Below are 18,972 nucleotides of genomic sequence, written 5' to 3'. Positions count from 1 at the left end.
AAAGAAAGAAAGAAAGAAAGAAAGAAAGAAAGAAAGAAAGAAAGAAATGAAACTTGTGTTTCACAAAGTCCTTCATGAAACAGTTGCTTTATTTTCTTTATACAGTCTATTTTTATAAGTTTTCTCCAGAGGATATAGCCATGAGGCTGTGGTGACTAATGAAGTTTTACTACTTGAGACAAACCACACAATGATTTCCAGGGCTTCATATAAGTCCCCCTGCAAAAATATCTGCTGCAACAACAAATTCTCCATCAGATACCTTCTGGGTGGCTTCATTTGCTACATCATTACATCAGACCCATATTTTAGAATCAGAGATGAGAGGCAAATTAGGTGGTATTTGCACTGAAAACTCATTGAGAGGACAACAGGATTCACAAATGATTTGTAAGGTTGTCCTGTTTAGAAGATGAGCAAAGGCTAATGCTAGAATTAAGAAAAGAAGAAATTCTTACACAGCATTTTTTTTATATCTTGTGCTTGGAATGTTTAAATTTTTTTTCTGAATTTAAGCTTTTAACTAAAAAAGAAGCCAGTGGGCTTTATGGCTATTTCTATAGTAGGCTGACTTTCTTTATCTAGTCTTTTACTCAGTTCTTTCAATAAGAAGATAATTTTGTTTACCGTGGCAGCAGTAAACTCTCTGAAAATAAGTTCAAGATCAAAATTATTGTTTGTCTTTTTATTTATTCTATTTTTGATGTAAGCTGAATTAATAGCTTGTATTTCCAAAAAAGTGCAGAACTTATTCTCAGTTTTTCTCCGATATTTTTCTCTAATAATTTAAGATAAGCCCATGAATTCAATGAAAATGTGAAAATATTAGTCTTATTATTTAAAAAAATTATTAATCCCTAAATGTTTTGGCATTCGGTGGCACCTGGATGGCTTAGCTAGTTAAGTGTCTGACTCTTAATTTCAGCTCAGGTCATGATCTGAGGTTTGTAGGTTCGAGCCCCACATTGGGCTTTGCACTGACAGTGCAGAGCCTGCTTGGGATTCTCTCTTTCCCTCTCTCTCTGCCCTTCCCCTGCTCAGTCACTTTCTCTCTCTCTCTCAAAATAAATAAAATATATAAAAACAACCTTTAAAAATTATAATAAAATCAAATGCTTTTACATTCAAATTAATTGAATTATCTTAAGATATATATAATTAATATGTAGATGGGCAATAATCAAATGATACCTTTATAGCTTTTACCACATGACAAAATATTAATACATTTTTCCTTCAATTTTGAGGTGCTTAAAGGATCTTTCTAAGAGACAACCATAAATACAGTTCATAGTTGATGCATGTATATGGAATCAATTTATCTGTGTTTCTGCCTATCTCTTTATTTGTCTACCAATGTAATTGTCATTGACACCATAAATAGTAGATATGTATAGAGTAAGAGGCAGATGAGTATACATTTATGAGTAAAGTCATAGAAAAAAAATCATTGAAAAAAGAAACCATATATGCCCCTAAGTAGGAATAGTCGAAAAAGTAGGAGAAATAAAAAAGTGTGAAGGCTATACCAAATTTCAGTATACAACATTCATTCTCTCAAAACATTTATGTGTATTACTATTACCTAGTCGCTTGGTTCTTGTCCCAGATGCACCAAAGAATTGAAGACTTTGAGACCCAAATGGGGAGTTTATGGAGTAAGTAAGTATAGTATGCTTTCAAGTGAGAAAGCCGGCCACTCCCAAAGCAAGAGTGGCAATGGCCCAAGAAGCTCTAGCTGCATCCTTTTAAGCCTGCTTTCTGAATATGTAAATTTGGCTTTGATTGACAGACAGTGGTTATATGGCATTTTGGCTATTGTGCATGCATCTACCAATGATGCATTCTGTTATAATTGTATTTATGTATGTATTGTATATTTATGAATTTCTAATGAGCTTTTGCTGTGACCTTAGGGCAAGTTGCACCTTTTGAGGCATGCTTAGCTTCTCAGAGAAGTCCCTTTGTGGCTTTTGAGCCAGCTCTAAGTAGGCCTTTCCCGTTCTGGTTGCCATTTCGGGTGGCTCTGAAGGTGGCTGTTAACCCTCAGGGTGGCTCCCAGAGTGTGGCCAGAATCTACCTTATCTCTCCTTGCTGATGCCTAACTAAATGCCTCACATTGTGTATTGGACATAATATAGGTTTTACTTATTTTTTTATTTGAAACCATTACTACAAGTGCCACTCAAACTGTACTATCTTCCCACAATTATATAAACATTCTTATTAAAGAAAATATAGCCAGGGGCGCCTGGGTGGCTCAGCTGGTTAAGTGTCCGACTTCACCTCAGGTCACGGTCTCACGGTTCATGGATTCAAGCCCCGCTACTGTCTCTGTGCTGACAGCTCAGAGCCTGGAGCCTGCTTCTGATTCTGTATCTCCCTCTCTCTCTGTCCCTCCCCAGCTCACCCTCTGTCTCTCTCTGTCTCTCAAAGGTGAATAAATGTGGAAAAAAATAAAGAAAATATAGCCAAATCATATTTGTCTTAGTCTACTTATCTTTTGAATGTAAACAATAAAACATAGTATTAATTTGATCCTTTTGTTAATAATAAACATTTGATGTGTTCAAGTCTGATCTCATTGGATGACACACTGTAATGCCAATAAAACAATTTGCTATAGTTTCACCTGCATTATTTTCTTTTTTTTTTTTTTTTTTTAATTTTTTTTTTTCAACGTTTATTTTATTTTTGGGACAGAGAGAGGCAGAGCATGAACGGGGGAGGAACAGAGAGAGAGGGAGACACAGAATCGGAAACAGGCTCCAGGCTCTGAGCCATCAGCCCAGAGCCTGACGCGGGGCTCGAACTCACGGACCGCGAGATCGTGACCTGGCTGAAGTCGGACGCTTAACCGACTGCGCCACCCAGGCGCCCCAACACCTGCATTATTTTCAAAACTGTAGGCAAAGACTTATCAGCATGACTTGCTTCAGAAAAATACAAGGCTTTCATATATGTTAACATCTAATACTCTGTAGGAATTATTCTTGAAAAAGAATCTTAGCTAATAAAGTTACATCATATACCATTTATTAGAAGTCTTGCTGCTAATAAATTCATTCTCATTTTAATTGCCTTTTTTATAGAAAAGGAATTTGATGATACTAGCTAAATGTCTGCATCTTCTATTTGACACATTGACATGTGCAGTTTTAAGGTCATTCAGACTAAAGTGTCATGTGTTGTGAAGCTTTATATTTTGCTTTTTGCTTAGGTGTGAGGTAAAGGTCTTAGAAAAAGTGTTTTTCTTTAAATATAGAAGCCAATAATATGTTTGTCCGTGGCATTATGTATGTTACCAAACATGATTTAAGAAAAATAATAGCAATCCAGATGCTTTGTGTAGACATTAGGTCTAAGGAGATATTGCAGAAATCCCAAATCTTTTCAAACAAGTAGAATCGTCTTTGCTTTCCTTTTTCCCCCCATTAATTTTCAGTGACTAAGTAATAGCTATTCATTTTCTTTAAGTCAATCTTGAAAACTCGTTGAGCTCAAAATGACTAATTACTGGCAAAACATTGAAGTCACTTCAGATATCTCCCTTCTGAACCTGAGCTGAATTTTCCCTTGTGACTTAAAAGCCTGAAAAATACATTTTTTTCCCCAGACTCAGGCTGAATGCTGTCAAAAGTACTGGAGTTTTATGAACATACTTTTTATTTTGCTAACATTTATATTAATTTTCTTGTGCTTTTTTCCCTATTTCTACAGTATATTATCTTTTTAAAAAAAGGGAACTACTGTTGTTAGAACATGTTTAAAGTGACTGGCATATACTTCTGCTCTGTTGAACTTTCAGATATATTTTACAAACATAAAATATATGTATAAATATTAATAGTAAATCAATGAAGTCATCATAAATCAGAGTAAAAATGTATATCTTGGTTCCTTATTTCTTTATTTCTTATGTATTAACCAGAGAGTAATTAATTTCCATCAATCAGAGATAATCAGTATTCCATCATCATCACCTTCCACCTCCACTCAGCAGTTGGGTTACCTGATGAAGCAATGAGAGGGCTATTCCTTAGATAGGGCTAGGCTTACTTTGTCCCTTGGTGTCAGTAGTGTCCAGTAAGAGCTGAGTCTACATGCCTATAGAGCCTCAGCAGGTCAGAATGAGGTGGTCAGAAGTGGGACTATTTGGCATTCCACTTCTCTCTCTAATCTCTGGTTTTAACAGTGTCCAGTGGAGTGCCGAACTTACACCTGTATGAAAAGGTAAAGAAACACTACAAGTTGGCACTCAACCTATTACTGAAATCTAATAAAAATGTTTTTGAAGAAAAATAAACATTTTCATAATCAATAATTTAAAATCTTAAAAAATAGCAGATTGAAATCAGGGTATGTAAAAATCATAATATATCACAACTTGGGTTTATTTCAGGAATAGAGAGGTAGTTTAACTTTTAGAAATCATTTGACAAAAGATACAGGAAGAAAAACAATCATTCATAGATTGGCCCCAAAATGTCAGTTTTCACAAGGTAACATATAAATTCAATGTAATTCCAATAAAAGTTCCTTAAGGTTATTTTTATGGAAATTGAAAAGATATTTCTAAAATTCATTAAAAAATATAGAAAGGCAATGTTGAAGAAAAACTAATTTGAATGTTTCCAGATTAATATCCATTTCAATATTATAATGAATAAGACAATGTAATATTGTCCAAAAATAAATAAACAAAAAGAACAGAACAGAGAACTTGTGTTTATCCAGTATACAATTAAGAGAATGAAAGACAATGCACTGAATAGAAGTTATTCTCAGTTCGTATATTCATTATACCCAGTATATAATAAAATATACCATAAAAATCGGTAAGAAGTATACATGCAATGTAGTGAATAATGGAAAAAATTTGAACAAACACTGCAGAAGAGACTTTTCAAATGGTTGATGAATGTGTAAATTTATCCCATTGTGTTTTATATTACTGCTTCTTTTGCTAAAGTAGCAAAAAGCTTTGGAATTTAAGGCAACTCAACAAATTATCCTATTAAATCCAAATTATGTTATGGACATCAGCAATAGGCAATTGATACCAGAACATATAATTGTATGTTGAGAGGATTTTTTTAGCTCTTTAAAATGATAATTTTATTACTTTTTTGTTTGCATACTTTTGGTAAGTTCTATTGCTTATTCTTTTCTTTCTCTATATGTAATGTTATCATTTATCTTTCCAGCTACATTGAGATTTTTTTATCCATGATTTTTCATAATTTTATTTCACTGTGTTTCATGTGTACTTCTTGTGTTTATCTTGCTATTAGTCACTAAGTTTATTTGATCTATGGGTTGATTTTCTTCCTTAAGTCTGGAAATTTTTTTTGAATATTATTTATTCAAATATTCTTTCTGCCCCTCCTCTTCTACTGGCAAGATTCCTAGTATAGATGTATTAAATTAGTTTATATTTTCCCACAGGTAACGAATGTCTCTTTAGGTTTTTCTTGTTGTTTTTTCAGCCTTCCCCACCTACCTTGATACTTAAATTTGGAAAGCTATATTACCCCTCCCCTTTTTTTTTCAGTTTAAAAATCTTTTCTTCTGTGTTATCCAGTTTTATATTAAACCTGTCCAGAATTTTCTTTTTTACTATTATTATTATTATTATTATTATTATTATTTCAGCTGTTGCTTTTTGAGATCCGTAAATGCTGTGTTTTGTTTCATGGTTGTTGTTTTCATATCATCCATTTCTATACTCATGTTCTTTTTATCTTAAATTCTTAAACACATTTATAATATATGTTTTAAATTCCTTGACTGATAATCCTGTTACTTCTTAGTTTTAGTTCTGTTTCTATTTTTTTACCATAGTTGTGTGTTACACCTTGTGCCTCTCTGATTTTCTATTAACTTGTATTGTATACTGCATGTTTTGGCGTTTGTGCACATGTGAATGCATTTGTGAGTTTATGTAGTTTTATTTTAAAAAGTATTTTGCAAGCAGTTGATTTACTTTGTGCATCAACTTGAATCATGTAAGCCTTCCTTTTTAAACTTTTTAGTGAGCAGTAAGGATAGTTATTACTCTAAGATTATTTTAGCTATATTCAGATTTTCAACAATGTCTCCTCACTCTGGCTAATTGAGACTCCAACCAACAGGACTTTATAAACTCTGGTTGTACTCGAGCTAACTGTTTCTTAATAGTTGTTCTTTGCCTATCATTGTTTAACCTCAATCTAATTGTGTACAATATCCTTGTACAGCCAAAGACTCAAAGGTATCCCTAAAGATAGATAGACCTAGATGATAGATATATAGATGATATAAATATAAATTATATAGATATATTTTTTTCATTGATTAAGTAGCCCTTGTTTCTGTCTGTCTTCACTGAAAATACCAAGCTCTAAGCACCTTTATTCATGACCCACATCTCCCCACTCCCCTCAAAAAAAGTGTTGTTACACCTACCCCTTCTTTGCTTTGTGTTTAGAGACTGCTGCCAGGTAGATCACCTGGATTAGCATAAGAACTCTTAGGAATAATAATCTCATTTTGTCTGTTTTCCAATTTCTAAAAATAGTTTTTTCCATGTATTTTGTCCCAATTTTCTAGTATCAGTTACTTCATCATGGCCAGAAAATGCAAATTATAACTGATCTTATTTTCATAGAGTGTAATTTGTATATCTAAGTAAATTGAATAAATGTCCCAGCTTTTTTATTCAATTTTTAAAGTAATGAAATAATCACTGTAAATTTGGCAGCTGAATGTTTATATCCACCTGAAATTTCTTTCTTTCTTCAATGGGGTGAACCTTAGCTTGTACATTCAATATTCTAAATAAAAAAGAATTCTAGAGTGTTGCATGGTTAAAAACAGTGGCATGAAGGTAAAACAAAAAACTGTACAATTCAAATCCTAACATGATGTTCTCACTTCTGAATATTACCAAATACAGTCATACCTGCATGGACAATGATCTGGTCTAACAGAGTTGTCTATATTGTCCCTTCTGTTAATAATAATAAGCTTTCAAAATATTATGAATTCATAATTTCATCACTAATATAGTAAGATAAAAATTGTGAAACAACTTTAATATTTCTGTCCAATAGCAATTCACATTGAGTGAAAAACACCCTACTTTATCATGCCGCAGACATTATCTGCAGAAAGGTTTTAGAAAGGTATTTCCAAGTTACCAAATTTAGTGTGCTAAAAATAAAAACCTTTTAAAACTCATTTCCTTTAAAGGGCACCTGGGTGGCTCAGTTAATCAACTGACTCTTGGTTTCAGCTCAGGTCATGATCTCATGGTTCATGGGAGAACCCCACATCAGGCTGTGTGCTGACAGCATGGACCCTGTTTGGTATTCTCTCTTTCCCTCTCTCTTTGCCCCTCTCCTGCTGTGTTTCTGTCTATGTCTCAAATTAAATAAATAAACTTAAAAAAATCACCTTCTTTAAGATTATATATCTCTTATGATATAGACAGATACATATATAGATACATAGACATCAATATAGATAGATATAGCCAACAGTTATTCAACAGTGTAATATTTGTAATTAAATATTTTCTGCTGAAGAATAGATTTAAATTTAATATCATATGGTTTTTCTCAAGTGGCCATTAAAAATTGAGAAACATGAAATGATGTAAATGATAAAACTAAGTGACTTGAAAATTCTGTTTTATTTACATATTTTTCAAATTTGATTTTATTTAAAACCCAATACAGCGTGAAAAACATGGGACTATTCAGTGAGGGGAAGATCATGTTAATGAGAGAAATTGGATTTCCTATTTATATATTGCCTTTATATTCAGTATATCTCCAACAATGTGTGATATTGAATTATGCACTGGCAGCATAGTACAATGACTTTATGTAGGGAATATTAATTAGCTGTTACTAAATCAATAGGTTGTTCACCAATTTGTCAATTACTTGAGCATTAAATAAAGAAAACTAATAAATAAGTGTAGATTTAGGCATTGATAGTAGAAGAGTATATTTTTTTAAAGTTATTTCTCATGGTCTTTCAGTCATCATAACTAACACTTCATAATGCATTGCTATGAATAATGTGTTTTAATAATAATAATGAATTGCTATTATTAATAATATATTTTCTAATTTTGACATCTCTAAACTTTGTGAATAATATTAATGTTAAAATGTACACTTTATTATTAAAGTAAGTGATATTCAGAAATGTTATATGACTTGCCTAAGCTAATATATGTAAGTTAGTAGCATAACCATGAAATTAAGCCTCTCTTCTAATTCTGTGGTGTCTAATAGAATGATCACTATCCAGATATATCTTTTTAAATTTGAATTAATATAAACTGAGTAAAATTATAAGTTTTCTTCTTCAGTTTTATTAACCAAATTAAAAGTACTCAAGAATCATATATATATAGAGAGAGAGTGCTATCAGAAAATAAAATAGAGGGCACCTGGGTGGCTCAGTCGGTTAAGTGTCCGACTTCAGCTTAGGTCATGATCTCATGGTTTATGGTTCGAGCCCTGCGTCGAGCTCTGTGCTGACAGCTCAGAACCTCAAACCTGCTTCGGATTCTGTGTCTCGCTCTCTGTGTCCCTCCCCCATTTGAGCTCTCTCTCTCTCTCTCTCTCTCTCTCTCTGTCTCAAAAATAAATAAACATTAAAAATTTTTAAAAATAAAACAAAATGGAAGCAAGTAAGACTGTCTCTGAATTTCTGTGAAACCTTAATGATGATGTTTCTGTTGCATGTTGGAAGGTAAATGATTGTAGGCCTGAGAGTGAAAGGTAGAGGAAAGAGAATGTTTTATAAACAGAAGGAACGATGGATGCCAAGGCACGGAGGGATGAAGAATCATGGAGTGCTCAAGGCACTGTGATATATTCATATGAGCAGACATGCCAATGTGTCTCTATGTGCAGAAAGACTGTTATAAGATGACATTGGAGTGTTAATCAGAAGCCAAATTATAAATGTCTTTGCATTACAAAGTGAAGATTTAGATTTTTTTGCCTGAAGGATATTTTTGAATAATACAAGTAGGAGACTTAGATTTATTGTATGTCTTGGAATGATTACTTTGGGAAGAGTATGGATAATGCATTATTGGCAGGCAGCACTGGAGGTGATGACCCAATCAGTAGGTTGCTGATGTAATCTAGACAAGACATGCCTTAGCTAAGATAGAAACAATGGCAATGGATAAAAGGAGACAGTTTCTAAAACTACACATAAAATACATCAATTATTAGATACAACGTAGTGAATTTCCTTAATCTTTATCATGAACATTTGTATGCATTTTATCTCAACAGGGTTTCAAAATATATGTTGATACACATCACATTGCATGTGTACTGTGAAATATGTCATTGGCAGGATTTATACAAGTTCAGCATGTTTCTATTGAATACAATTTTTCACTTTCTATTTTCCAGACCCAATTCTTGATTATACTAGAAAAGCAATGATAGGTATTATATAAGGTTTGACACAATATAACATTGGTACAAAATCAAAATATGGTGAAGAAGAAGAGGAGGAGAAGGAGAAAGAAAAGACGAAAGAGAAGGAGGAGGAGGAGGAAGAGGAGGAGGAGGAGAAAATACTTAGAAGACTACATATCACACTTAATAACCAAGTTTCTGGAATATCAAAACTGAACTCACTAGAATTAAAACATAAGCCTTCCTAATTTAGAACTAAATTGAATGATAGCATTAATCATTTTGCATCTATTTATAGAGACTTTCCTATGTGCATTCCTCACCCAGAAACTAGAAGTAAGGGATGTAGATGTATTTTCTACTGTGATTCCATATCTCTGAAATATCAAAATAGAAAATCCCCAATCAATTTTAATAAATGGATTTCAGAATTTAACTCAGAGAAATTAATATAAACGCTTTCTAAATTTAAAATTGAATTTGGGTCATTGCATTATTCATTTATTCCTTGTATGAATATTTATGGAGCCCCTGCTATGTGTACTATGTAACCAAGAGCTAGTATTAAGAATGAAGATTCCTACCTTCATCAAATTTGCAGGCTAAGATGTGCTTCTGTAAAACCCACCTGGCTGGCAAGGAGGTCTCTGAAGAATGCTTCATACTGCACTAGAAGATTGAAATATATTATCTTATGACTTTTTGTAAGGTTGATATGATTTATGTATGTGGAAACTGAAATTAAAAAAAAAAAAAAAGAAGAGGCAGTTCCGTTCAATGTCATGGGTTTTAAGTGGCAAAGCTTATAATTATATCCATGAGTAATTTTAATATTTCCCTATACCATATATTTTTAAAATCATGATTTCTTTTTTGTTAAGTCAGACATACTTTTGATTCACCTTCAAGTACTCTAAATGAAAAGGAATTATGAAACTGACGGAATTTTTACATTTTACAGCATTATTACACAAGAATTCTGATAAGAGTTTGGTTATCTTGTCTCTGAACGTTTTCTAGCAATGCTCCCTTTCTACCAGAAAAATTAATTTTCTGACAAAAAGGGAAAACTGACATCTGATTAGCCAGATGGCCCTGTGGTGGTAGCATTTTCAGATCCAAGGCATATCTATTACTCCCCACAAAGTTTACTCAAGTAGATAAAGAAAATATGGGTTATTAATTTACTGAATATGACAGACATTCTACTAAACACTCACATTTTTATTTACCTAAAATTAGACATGAAAATGGCACCCCATCTTTTTATAGGCAGCCTTTAAAAGAAGTACCTGATCAAATGAAAGGAAAATAGAATAATCTTCGCCCTATGTTCTAACTCACAAGGCAACATCTCCTGAGCAGAAACAGTTGGCTTAAAGGAATCTCCTGAGTAGCACAAAACACCAATAGACTAAAATTACTTTCCAGTACATCACCTTCAAGCTGGTGCCTAATTCTTGGCTTCTTACCTTATGGTTGTTTCTCATCCCCATATTGTGCCTGTTGCCTTCAATTGTATCAGCAGTAAGGAATTTTTCAGTCTTCTATACTCTTCCCAAAATAATTCCTTAAAGATCAATTGTCATCGAGAGGGTCTATGTTTTACTTTACTTTTTATATTCTTAACAATTAAGAATTATATGTTAAGAGCTGAAATATTCTAATATTTAGAATTATTCTCTTCTAGAGAAACATACTTTCTTAATTTCTAGGTTTCAAAATCTTACACATGTGAGGGTTTATCTTAAATGCCTTCTCCTTCATCAATCACTCCTTGGTTCTGTTCTTTAAACTTCCCTATGTATCTTTGTTTCTCTCTCTTAAATGTCAGTATATATTATTGTGTCCCAATGACCACTTATCCAGTATTAATCCATAACATATTGAAGGTCAAATATCTTATTTTATATGTATTTACACTGATTCCAGATACTCTAGGATGATATTTTAGTAGGAGCATATTCTAAATAATTGTACTGAACAGAGAAACTTAAAATAACTCACTGGCCATTTCTATTAAATTTCGCTTCTATTAAAATGAATTTTAGTCTTGTGGATACTCCAGAATACATTAACATATTTTTCATAATAACAATTTATAGAAAGTTTTTCCCATGTTTTATTTTTGCCTCAGAAACAAACACCATAAAAGGGATGACTTGACTTAAAACAATAAAGTTATAAATCATTTTGGAAATTATGTTTAGATTGATAATGAATAAAAATGATGGTTTCTTCATTGTTCCACTTTAAAATATAACCACGTAGTATTAAATATATTTCTACATGGATAGAACTTTCAACACATTCTAAAGCTCTATCAGTTATTCATTGGATTTGCTTACTTTAATATCTGGGGTGAACTTAATTATGTCAACTATTTTGAGAGGTTCATAGTATTTGATTCCAAATTCTTAATATAAATCTGTGATTACCTATGCATTTACTCTGGGTAGTAAATACCAAGGGGATGATCAAATATTCTAAATGCCCTCACATTTTCTCCATTCCCAGGAGCACTTCTAAGTATGAAGAAAGTGATCTTTTTTGCTACTCGCTTATCCCATATGGCTGATGATAGTGAATAGGTTTGCAAAAAAAAAAAATGCATCAATTAAGAAAGTTTAAAATTCATACATTTATAAAATTCTAATTTCTATAGATCTTGACATTTTGTATCTAGGATAATAGTCTTAATATTAATGAAAATTAAATTCCAACTTAGAATCCATTAAAAATAGAAAAATCCAGATGTAAAGAAGGGAAGAGTCAGGTGATTGCCTTATGTGAAGGCTGCCAGTCATTCATATGTTTACAAACAGGCTAATAAAGAAGGTGTTAGAATCTCCAAGAAGTCATTATTTCATGATTCCCAGGGCATGTGATGGGGGCAGACCATCTTTAAGTGTACCACTGGGAGCTTTGAAAAATTAGCAATCGGGCAAAGAGAAAAAAAAATACTGTGCAAGGCATTCATTCCTCAAAATGAAATTACTAGATTTTAACATGACTCCAGAGAATCAGAAAATCTGGTATTGAGATGATGAATATCACAACCACCCTGTAGCAACCATTTAAAATCTTAGCCAAACCAACCATCAGGGAATTAATGACTTATGCTCACTAGATAAAGAGGCTTATGCCAGTGAACATTCAAGTTCATCAATATCTCATGAATTTGGGAGGCTCAGAGAGCAAGTTAAGTAGTTCAGTTGGTAAACAATGTGAAGGGTAATGTGATGTGTCATTTTTATATAAAAACAAATGCAAATTTATATGCAGAGTAAAGCAAAATTAACATGACTTTTTATTGCATGAAAATGTGCTATAAAATAAATTTGAAGACATAGGAAAAGGGAATCAAATTTCAGATTGTATTATCAGCTTTCATTTGGCTCTGCATATATTTCACCGCAAATGTTTGTGAAGAGACAGTGAATTTTCTCCATATATATTGAGATTGAATATATAAAGTTAATGTCAAGAACTGTGGAAAGTCTGAAATTTTACTTGCTCACAAGCTTGTATAGGTTCATGAATGATGGTGGAGGATTCTGACTGCTGGGTCAGAATCAAAGAACTTTATTACTCCTGACACGGGAGGCTGCACAATCTTCATGTCCACACCAGTTTCCCTTGTCTCTCAATTCCCACAGGGGTCATGCAGAATGGCCCTAAGCCTATGCAGCATCTTTTGTAATGGGCCATGAGCAAACCTGCCTGACCTTTTCCCCAGAAAGAGACATTATCTTTCATATACTGAATAGTAAACAACCCTGACTTCAGCTCTGGAAGGAAGCAAAGTCTATCATCTAAGAATTCTTTGGGTATATTACTGAAAAAAAAAGTAGTGCAGAACAAAAGCCATCAATGCCTCTGTTTAAAGATATGCAAGAAGATGAGACATCCAGGGAGAATTGTTTCCAACAATATTCATCTCTCCTTTCTATTGTATTTTGGTTTCTGGTAAAAATTGTCCCATGAATATGCTATTTTATCACCTATTTTAAATCAGAATGCCAGAATTTGGGACAAAATCACTTCAGTTGTCTCAGACAGCATTTAATTCAGGCTACTATTAGCAGGACTCCAAGAATAAAATAAGGCTAGCCTGCCAAACTCAGGGAACCTCAAACATGTTCCCTAAGTTCCTATACCCAACCAGATGAAAAGAAAATCACAAACTCTACCTTATCCTTCAAGGAGGAAGTGTAGAGCAGTTTTACTACCCATAAACTTGACCAATGGGTAGAGGCTGACCCAAATGTCTTCCATTTGGAAGTGGTATTTTTGTAAATACCTAAAGGTCTCTTTTAAGCACTCATAATATGTAAGTCATTATGTTTTGGGGAGGGAGACAAGTTAATGTCTTATTTTTACATAAGAAGCACAATTCTCAGGGGACACATAGCAACCTTGGAAGTAATGTATTGGTTACAATTATTGCAAAAGGACTATTTTCTCGGACATAGAGGTTGACACTGCCTCCAATGTGGCCTCTAGTCAGCCTGATAGGCTCTCAGCATCCTGGTTCAGTTGAAATTGTTGAATCTATTGTTTCCTGTTACAGAGATGGCCTAAGCACAGGCAGTCAAATCTGAATTATTTACCCACACTAACATTTGTCAGCATCCAATTGCCCTATAGAATGAGTGAGCGATGCTGACAAAAAAAAGAGTAGGAAAACTTATTGGAGGTATAGAATGGTGTTTTTTGTAAGAGGTGCCAGAGGTGGGGTCGTATTGTGCTCTTTCTGATAGGCTTCTGAGTAATGTTAAGGACAGTGGCTAAGAAATCATGTCAGAACCACCCTGCTGAAATAGCAGACCCAAGAATTATACTTGGGGATTTGCGATAATTTGCAAGATACTACTGCAGTGCTTTCCTCCTAATGCAGGCTCCCGGAATGACCTTGAATGACAACAGATCAATGTTTTTCCCTCTCTTATATTTTCAGGGGGCTATGATATCTCCTTCCCAGGTGAATGGATTCTTGTCCTCTTCCCACTTTTGCGAAACCAATGTGTCTCGTTAACTGGCTATAACTTTACCTTTTTCTCAGTTATTGCTACTTTCATAGTTTTTGTGTAAAAGGGTCAACTGCAAAAAGGCCAGTACATTTTTATAAAACTTACAAAGACATATGATGTACTTCACATTGGACCATGTAAAACACTATAGTGGAGCTTTGTGATCAGGATTCTTAACCAAATGCTCATTATCCTTTTCACGTGACAATCCAACAAAAGAATATAGGTAGCTAATCCAGAATTAAGTATGAAACTCCCATGCCTTCATTGGCTAAGCTACAGCACATTGGTTATAACAACCAGGCTGTTAAGGGAAATAAACACCATAGCCAGGAAGGGTCAGGTGGAATTTTGATTTTTTAAATGGGGCAACGTAATACCCAACCCCTTTTCCTAATTATTATTTGGGAAGTGGCTGTGAGAAGTTAATCCCTTTCTGGTGATAGCTCAGTCAGTGACCAAACTGCCTTAGGTGTAGAGGAAGAGGAGGAGAGGAAGGTTGGTTCAGAAATCATTTTCAATTAATTTTGGGGAAGCCATTCTACCACTCAAAACCAGGAGATGCTATGGATGGTAGAAAGTTTGGAGTTCTCTTCAGAACTTTGTCTATTAGCCCATTTTTGAGTTGCTTTTGTGATAAAAGACACAACGTTTTCAACCAAAATTCATGATAAATCTGAAAAATAGAATATAGATGAGTTTCAGTGTTGAAAAACAATTTGCCTAGGGTTAGTTGCTGTGTCTGGAATAGAAACTCTGTAACCTGAGAAAATATACGATATTTCCAGTGAGAAACTGTGAAGGATAGAATGAAAACATTTGCAGGGAATTTCAAGGTTGACAGTTGGCCACGGATGTAGATGGCTAAAATGGTATGTGAACAGTGATCATTGAAGATGAAGATGTAAAGTAACTGCAAGGCCATAGTGTCCAATAGGGCATCCATGTGGACTTTTAATATATCCATGATAATGTGCTGAATATGGTCTAAATGGTAAATCATCAAAGATTTTGAGAGACTAACTCAGTTCCCTGAGTTGTCACTAATGAGAAAGAATAGTTTACTCAGAAAGATTGAGTTTAAGTGGATTAAAGGAAAATGAGCAGAATATTTGCACAAGTTAGAAGAGAGAGTAAATGCTTAAAAGCAACAGTGAGATGAGACATATGTGACAGGGGAAACCAGAGTATAAATTGAGTATGACATTTCGATGGAAATACAACGTATTGGAGATGGAAAGGGATTTTGATACCATCTTCTGCAATATCTACTTTAAGTCTAGTGAACAAATTTATACATATATATATATATATATATATATACATATATATATATATATATATATATATATATATATATATATATATTCTGCATATATTTGATAGGCAAAATGTTACTGGCTGATAATAACATCATGGTGTTTGTTTTCTCTGATAAAAATATACAGGGCATCTTCAAAATGATGAAACATATGTTAGAACAGCTGCTTCTAAGTTTAAACAAAATATAGTGTAGCACTTTTTGCCTTTGAATACAGACAAATATGAAAAATTGTGGTGATTAAGATGGATTGTGCCTATTTTATTTGAAAAGCAAGATGTCCTAACATGAAGTTGGAGTTGAATAGTAAAAGGGACTTAAATTTTTACCCATCCAAGAATATTCACCTCCAAAAATGTAGCAGTGTTCAAAAACTATTTCAAATTCCCTTTAAAGTGTTTAATAGAACAGAAAGGTCATATATGCACATGTGTAACTTTTACCATGCATATTCTTTACCTTTCTTACCTTAAAAATATGCAAATGCAAATTTAAAAATAAGACCTGTTTTCCTTTATTAATTAAAATGATTACTGGGAAAATAACAATAATAAATATGTAATAAAATAATAATATTTTTATAATATATAATTATATGAATTATACAATTTTAGGTATGTTACTTAAAATTTTGCTTGTATCAAAGCTTAAAGGCTCAGACTTTAAAAGTGACTTCTCAAGACTAAGGATACATTATAAACTATATTAACAGGTAATGATAGCAAATGCCACTTACATATATATTGCCTATTTTTCCCATGCAGGAAAAATAGAAGAACATAGTGTGGATTGCAAAAGAATTGTTGACTGAGAAACATGATGCAACATCGTATTGTTATTTCAACTTAAATCTATATTACTAACATCAACAGATAAAGTCATGTGATTGTTTTCAGCATTCATACATACACCTTAATTCAGATTTTTAAGGCACTTGGCAGTGGTTCTATAAATTTTATGTAGATGTTTAATGAGATGCAATGATTTTGGATCATCATGGTCAAAATTAGTGCTTTAGAAGTGATTTTATAGTAGGATGGGTAATTTCTAGCTCCCAGAAAAAATACCAGTAGATCCAATAAATGCTTATAACTGAGAGTAGACTACCAATTGAGCATATTTTCCTAAAAATTAAAAGCACATAAAAATTAAAATATAAACAATAGAGAAAAGTATACATAAAGATGCAAAAGAAAGATAATGGGAAAGAACAAAAGGAGAGAAAGAATAAGAAGAAAATTTAAATGAGCATTCAGTTGTTAATGTAGTCATGAAGAAGCTGGAAAGCACTTTGTAGAGATAGAAAAATTATGACACAGGACAATCTTGCAAGCAGAGAAGATTGGGTCATTATCATCACTTTTTGAAACCATTCCTTTATCCCTCATGAATTACAGTATGCCTTTGTAATACATGTAGTTAACTTTATATGTTTTGGATGTTAATCCTTCGTCAAATACATGGTTTGCAAATATTTCTTTTTCCTAATCTGCAAGATGCTGTTTCATTCTGTTGATTGTTTCCTTTGCTATGAAGAAATTTTCTTGTTTTGTTTTATTTTGATTTGTTTGTTTTTTAGTTTAAGGAAGTCCCTCTTGTCTATTTTTGTTTTTGTTGCCTATGCTTTTGGTATTCATATATCTGTTAAAGAGTTAATGTCAAATATCACACACACACACACACACACACACACACACACACAGAGGCAAATAACCACATTACAAAATGGGCAAAGGCACAGGTAGACATTTCTTCAAAGATATACAAATGTCAAACGGTGTAAAAAGAAGTGCTCAATGTCACTAATCATCAAGGACATGCAAATCAAAACCACAATGAGATGTCACATCGCACCTGTTCAGATGACTACTCTCAACAAACAACAACAGAAAAGTGTCAGTGAGAAGATGGAGAAATTGAACTCTTTCCCACTGTTGTTGGGGATGTAAACTGATGCAGCTATTATGGAAAACAGTTTGGAAGTCCCTCAAAAATTAAAATTACAACTACCTTATAATCGGCATCCCCACATCTGGGTATATATTGAAAATCGTCAAAATCAGAATCTTAAAATGATAGCTGCAACTGCACGTTCATTGCAGCATTAACAGTAGTCAAGATATAGACACAAATGAAATGTCTATCTACAGATGAACAGATAAAATGTTGTATGTAGATAGAATAGAATACCAGTAAGCCTTAAAAGGGAAGGAAATCATACCATTTGCAAAGGACCTGGTAGACATTATGCTAAGTGAAATGAGTCACAAAAGGGCAAATACTGCATGATTCCTCTTACATGAGGGCTCTAAAATTGTCAACCTTATAGAAGCAGACTACAGAATGGAGATTCCAGAGTCAGGGAGAAGGGAAAATGGGGAGTTGTTGCACAATTGTATAAAGTTTCAGTTATGCAAGATGAGTAAGTTCTAGAGATCTCTGTACAGCATAGTGCATACAGTTTAAGTACTGTAGACTTAAAATTTTGTTGAAATACATCTCATGTTAATTGTCTTTAACACACACATACACACAGGAGCAGAAGAAAACTTTTGGAGGTATTGGATGTATTTATTAGTTGATTGCAAATGATGGTTTCACAGGCAAACATCAAATTGTATAGATTAAATATGTGCAATATTTTGTATATATCAAGTATGCCTCAATAAGCTGTTAAAAATTAAGTACTTTGTCATATGAGAATTCTTTTCTATACCTCTCTTCTGGTGATCAATATGTTTGCCTGTCCTTGGGCTAATAGCTCATTACTAATGACTGTTATATAGAATAGCGTTTAAAATTTAGTGGTAAAATACTCCAAATTTATTCTTCTTAAGATAATCTTGGCTGTGCTTTGCCTTTGCATTTTCATATATAGTCATAGTTTATTGATTTATACACACACACAAAGAAAGAACATATATGTACACACAAACTTAAATAGGAGTTGCTTGGGAGATTTCAATAAAAATACTGTATTCTGGTATAAGAAAATCTTAGCAATATTTCATATTTTTCAGTATCTTGTGAATATTTTTCTAGATGTTTGTACCTTCTTTTGTATTTTCTAGTTATGCAACCATGCCACCTTAAAAAGAGGAAGTTTTCTGTCTTTCTTTCCAATATTCATATTTATCATATTTATTTAAAAGATATAGAATTATATTTGTAATATTCT

The 18,972-nt window shown here is 33.0% G+C and overlaps 1 long non-coding RNA gene across 1 annotated transcript in view; it reads right to left on the bottom strand.

Moving 5' to 3' along the window:
- The window catches only part of LOC121028433 (uncharacterized), a 116,207-nt gene that overhangs the window by 42,614 nt on the left and 54,621 nt on the right, over positions 1-18,972 (bottom strand). The window contains exon 2 of the long non-coding RNA XR_005789224.1: positions 10,025-10,109. This is a non-coding gene — a long non-coding RNA (uncharacterized LOC121028433). The remainder of the gene's footprint in view (positions 1-10,024; positions 10,110-18,972) is intronic.

The sequence above is a fragment of the Herpailurus yagouaroundi genome, unplaced genomic scaffold (assembly GCF_014898765.1).
Source record: "Herpailurus yagouaroundi ecotype Mexico unplaced genomic scaffold, PumYag 100, whole genome shotgun sequence".
NCBI lineage: Eukaryota > Metazoa > Chordata > Mammalia > Carnivora > Felidae > Herpailurus > Herpailurus yagouaroundi.
This window is presented reverse-complemented; position numbering and strand designations above follow the sequence as displayed.